Source organism: Vulpes vulpes, chromosome 16, assembly GCF_048418805.1.
Source record: "Vulpes vulpes isolate BD-2025 chromosome 16, VulVul3, whole genome shotgun sequence".
Taxonomy (NCBI): domain Eukaryota; kingdom Metazoa; phylum Chordata; class Mammalia; order Carnivora; family Canidae; genus Vulpes; species Vulpes vulpes.
In genome coordinates, this window is record NC_132795.1 from 1,323,183 (window position 1) to 1,329,182 (window position 6,000).

Sequence of the window (6,000 nt, forward strand, 5' to 3'; positions counted from 1 at the left end):
TCTGAGCTAACGTTCAGGCTTTCCCTTTTTTTTTTCATTTTTTTAGATTTTATGTATTTATCCGTGAGAGACACTCAGAGAGAGGCAGAGACGCAGGCAGGGGGGGAAGCGGGCCCCGCACGTGAGGGCCACGGGCCTAGGGAGAGGGGTCAAGGGCTCTGGGGGCCTCCACGGTCTCCGCGGGGCTTTCCTCGCAGGTGTGTGGGGTCCCCTCCTCATCAGGGGGAAGCCGCCCCGCGCGGAGGGTGGTGACTGCAGGAGGGTGTGGGCGCGCCGTGCGGGGGAGAGGGAACCCTCTTCAGAATCTTACTCACAAACGCAGCAAGGTTTGGCCGGAGAAATGCCCCGGACAGCTGGGAGCAAAGAGGACGAGATAAAGGAAAGGTCAGAGGCTAAAGCATGCTGGGGGCTGAGAGGTGCCCGCACTGGACGGGCAGCGGCGGTGCAGGCAGGGACGCCGTCTGAATCCCAGCTGCGCGCCTTCCCCAAGCCGAACCGTTCTGAGCGTCGGCTTCCTCGTCTGTGCCAGGGAGCTAGTGACTTACCCAGCACAGCCGGAGCAGCCCTTTCCAAAACGTGCGACCAGAGAGGAAACGAGAGGTAGGGGAGGAGAATGTGCTTTAGGACGACGATAAAGGGGGAAGGAGCCTGCACGGGAAACCTCCACCGTCGGGCGCACGGCAGCTGGCGATTGTGCGCTCACCCCGCTCTCAGGATGCAGCGTCAGAGGCCGGAGCACTGGCGTTAGAACTCTGGCCCACACCGGGAAGAGCCACTGTGGAAACGTAGGTACGGCGGTGTGGTGTCGTACGGACAGAAATAGAAGTCAACGTTCTTGATCTCTCTCGACAGAAGAAGAAAACTACTTTCTGTTTTTTTAAGATCGTATTTATTTATTCATGAGAGACAGAGAGAGAGAAGCAGAGACACAGGCAGAGGGAGAAGCCTGATGCGGGACTCGATCCCAGGACCCTGGGGTCACACCCTGAGCCGAAGGCAGACCCTTGACCAGTGAGCCACCCAGGGGCCCCAAGTACTGACTTTTAAATCCTGGCAGTGTCTTTAGGAGGCATAAGAATGATCATCTCCATTTTACAGATGAGAATACTGAGTCACAAGGAGGTTGAGCATCTTGCCCAAAGACCTATCGGAGGAGAAATGGGCCCGGCACTCAGGGCTTCTGGCTGCAGGCCCCTCTCGTCATCTAAGGCAACCCCAGCACCGAGACAGGTCTGTGGCCACACTTCCCAGGGCACAGCTAGGTGATTCTGTTCTCCATCACCCTTCCGGGTCCCTCTTCCAGATCTTGAATCACCAGCTGAGAGGTTTGCTTCCTTGCCTGACACACACGTTTATCCAGGGACCCTGTGCTTGTCATGCTCAGCTACCCACGGTCACGGGGCTGCACGGGGGCTTCACAAGTAAAACCTACAGAGAAGCCAAGACTGCTGTTCATTGGGAGCCCGGGGCCAGCACTTCTCGGCTTGATGCTGGAATTTAAGCATCAACCAGGGATTCCAGCACATTCCTTAAGAGGCTGGCAACGGATATACCAATGTGGCATCAAGCTGCAGACCGAACCAGAGGCCTCTCAAACGGGAAGGTGTCTCCTACCCAGCTCAATGTGACATCTGTGTCTGGGGCAGTTCATCAGCACCAACACTGTATATGCTCAGGAGCCTGGGGTGTGGCTGTTGTCTGAGTCTCCAGAATTCCAAAGCAGGGTGGATATGAGTCGTAAGGAAACGGTAGCAGGAATCAGACACAAGTGGAATGCAGCAATCTGGAACGGTGCCAACCCATTTCAACAGGGACCCAGAGCGGGGAAGGTGAGCCGAGGAACGCAGACGGATCAAATCAAAGGCTGATCCTCACGTATGAGACATTTTGGTTGCTTCAAAGGTACTTGGTCTTACCCACGACGCCACCATATTCTGCGTTTTTATTTTTATTTTGTTTATGTATTTATTTAAAGTAGGCTCCACGCCCAGCATGGATCCCAGTGTGGGGCTTGACCTCATGACCCTGAGATCAAGACGGGAGCTGAGGTCCAGTCAGACACTTAACCCCCCAGGTACCTCCTCCTGCGTTGCTCATGGTGACTGCAGCCGCCGGCCCACATCAGAGCGTGTCTGCGTTCCACTTTGTGGTGATAACCATCGGCCTGCTTTGCTGAGGTATCTCATATTTGGCGAATCAAATGAGAAACCCAGGAGCTGCTCTTCCCCTCCCCACTTATCTTTAGTTTAGTTAGCCTTTAACCAGATTGCCACTTGCACACTTCCTGACACGTGTTGCTGGGTATCAGTAAGTCTTACTTGGTCACAAAGATTTATGGTTCTGAAGGCAGGAGCCATCGGGAAGTGCTCCTCATAATCACACAGAAAAAGGCATACTTTGCACCTTTGTCTTTTCTAAGGAAAATACGGCATCTGCCGTGTGATGAAATAACAGTGGAATAGTGTTCACTGGCATATCCGTCGTCTGGATGGGTGGTTAAAGACTCTAAGGCAGGGATGCAGGTCTCTGCAGGGTTATCTGTCTCCTTCTGGAATCAATTCACGTTCTCGAGGGTTTGACGTACACGCAAGAATCCTTCAACAGGCCCAGAGGAGGTGACGGGCCAGATCGCTCTTGGTACCACGCATGTAGTGATGCTTTTAAAGCCAGTTTGTGGTCTCTAGAGATAATAGACACAATCGGGTTAAGGATGGACCAAAAGGACTTGGCTGGCATTCCAGAACCTACCTGAAGAGGCAGGGATCTACTCAAGGTATCTGCCCAGAAGAACAGGTGGGGGTGAGGTGTATCTGTAGCAGCTCACTTGCTGGCTTTCCCCCTTCTCAAGGATGTGTCCTGGTCCCACCGCAGCTTCCCATAAATCCCCAGTGCATGAAAACCACCCTGGGAGTCTGCTGACGTAGATGGAAACAGTCTGACAGCGCATGCGTTGCCTTCCCTGGTGACTTATTTCAGGAAGTGATAAAACCCATAAAGGAACTGAGTCCTTGTGCAGGAGCCTGCACGTTGTGCGTCTGTGTGTCTGCACGTGCACACGCGCCCGCATGCGTGTCTGTGAATTAAGTTACACCCACACTCTGAATTTCTTGGCCAGGATCACTCATTTTTCTCAAATCTCTAAAAGTACATCGAAAAATCCTACCCAGTGGAGCACGGAGCTAGAACAGTTAGAACAGTTCCTTCAGGCATCGTGCCCTATGCCTGCAGCTGGACATGTCCCCAGGTTAGTGTCCTTCAAGCACTGCTGTGCTCCAGCACACACTAGCCCCTTCCCCTGCACTCCTGGACTCCCCGCACCGTGCTCTCACCCTGCCTGAGAAAACCATTAGCTCTTCATTGTTTAAAAGTAAGGTGTACATTCACTGACTGGCACCGGTGCCCTTTAAAAACTGGTCTGTTTGCCACTTTAAAACACCCACTGGGGGATCCCTGGGTGGTGCAGCGGTTTGGCGCATGCCTTTGGCCCAGGGTGCGATCCTGGAGACCTGGGATCGAGTCCCACGTCGGGCTCCCGGTGCATGGAGCCTGCTTCTCCCTCTGCCTGTGTCTCTGCCTCTCTCTCTCTCTCTCTCTCTCTCTGCGTGTGTGTGACTATCATAAATAAATAAAAATAAAAAAAAATTTAAAACACCCATTGTCCTAACGTGCCCCGCATCTCAGCTAAACTGGGGAGTGAGTGTGAAGACGAGAGGGCTGCACACGCTGAGCCACTGGGTAGGCCGAGGGGTAGAGGGCTGTAAGGTGAGGGGGATTCAGCAAAGGAGAAAAGGACAGGGCTAGTGAGGTAGCAGAGCCCAGAAAGTGCTGTCCCGGAGGCGGACTAGCCAGGCTCCCGGGGTCAGGAGTGGTTGGGGTCCAGGACCGCCAGTGGATGGAGCCCGTGATCAGAGCTGCCCCACCATGTGGGCACTGGGACCTCACTGGCATCTGGATGGGAGCCGCTTGGCCAGGCCCAAACCCAGGCAGTCAATTCAAAGGAATGTGGGCTTCGCGGAAAGGAAGATGAGTGTGACTTAGAGACTCGGGGGCAGACACAAGGGAAGGGGGGAAAGGGGTGCCAGCCGACGTCTTGGCTTCTTTCTGCAAGATGCAGGGTATCCCTGCAGGGCCACGGGGTGCCCCTGGGAAGGGAGGAGGGGTGAGGGGCAGTGGGCACCCTGGGAGGCCGGGAGGGATGAGCTGTAGCCCAGGTGGGGGAAGGCGGGAAGCCAACCCGGGTTCCAAGGATGAGGAAGCTCTGCTCTGATTGCTTCCATTTTCTCAGCACAATAGAGGCTGAGGGGGAGGCCCCGGCACTGAAGGGGAGGCAGGAAGGGACATGGAAAGTAGTCCTCCAGGAGAGGGCAGTGGCTGGTGAGCCTGCCCTGGGACTATTTAAATCTGTGGGCATGAATTTCTTTTTATTTTATTTTTTTTAAGATTTTTATGTATTTTTTTCTCGAGAGACCCAGAAAGAGACATAGACACACAGGCAGAGAGAGAAGGAGGCTCCCTGTGAGGAGCCTGATGCAGGACTCGATCCCGGGACCCTGGGGTCACGCCCTGAGCTGAAGGCAGATGCTCAAGTACTGAGCCACGCAGAGGGCAGTGAAATCTATTCTCAATTCCAGAGGTACATGGGCTTGTGTATTATTGCTGGGAACTGCCTCTGTGTAAATTGCTACAGTCTTTCTTGATGGATGTACATAGAGAGAGAGGCCTGGACATGGTTTACTCCTTCGGTCAGTAATTTCAATTTTTAAAAAAGATTTTATTTATTTTCTTGAGAGAGAGAGAGAGAGAATGAGCAGGGGGAGGGGCAAAGGGAGAAGCAGCCTCCTCTCTGACCCAGGAACTGTATATGCTGCTGGATCCCAGGACCCTCAGACCTGAGCCGACGGCAGCCGCTTAACCACTTGAGCCCCCCAGCCGCCCCACCAATAATTTGAATTTAATGGATTCATCCTCACGTAATCAGTAGTGTGGGCCAAAATTTTATGCACAAGATTTCCATCGTGATAAATATAAAATAAAACCCAGAAACAATCTCAGTTCTTAGTCGTCAGGACTTAGATTTCCAGGAATTTCATGTCTCAGTTACAAGGACATAGAATAAGCCCAAGAAGGGGCTTCTATCCGTATGGCCTCTAAGTATTGTTAATTTTCACATTAGAAACCGATATTGAGAAATTCCCACAAAATAACATGAAGTAAAAAAGCCCATGGTAAGCATCCTGGGCGCAGTCACAATGTCACCGGCCCCCTGCAGAGCTTGTGATGCTCTCGGGGAGTCCCCTGCGTCCACAGCTCTTCTGAAGTCTGCGCACGCGGGTTATGGGTGACCCTGACAGCACGACCCGGGCACTCCCGGCCCCGGCCTGTAAGCCTTGAATGGTTTCTCATCTCTTGGCCGCATAGTCTGACCCTTGAATGGTTTCTCATCTCTTGGCCGCATAGTCTGACCCCGTGAAGTGCCCTCCGGGGCCGTGACCTGCCCGGCCCCACACTCAGGCTCTGGGGCTCCCACATTCTCCAGCTCTTGACCAGGCCCCGGCTCTTCCCTCCACTTCGGTTGTGCTCCTCAGCTCCCTCCCGGGCCAGGCCAACCGCGGTCTCACCTTCTTCTAGCTCCCGGCCTCAGGAAAACCTTCACATCCCCAGTCACCTTCACATCCCCCAGCTGTGACCCTGCAAACTAGTTCAGACGCCTGCCAACCCCGAGGTGAGTTTCAGGCTCAGTTCAAGACAGAACAAGTCGCCAGGGCTGGTTGCGTCTCTACCTCTAGACCCCATTTGCTTGGCGTTGGCTCCATAGAGAAGCTGAGGCCTCCTGGGATTGAGATGGCTGCAGCCCTTCCTGCTGCCTCATTCTCCTTCAGCCCCAGTGGGGAGAGGGGATCTACTTCTCCAAGAGTGACCCGGAATTCAGTCCTGTGGGCTCGGGTTACGGACTCGGGCACTCGCCTGCTTCAGAACCAGTCGTGGTCACTGTGGATGGGC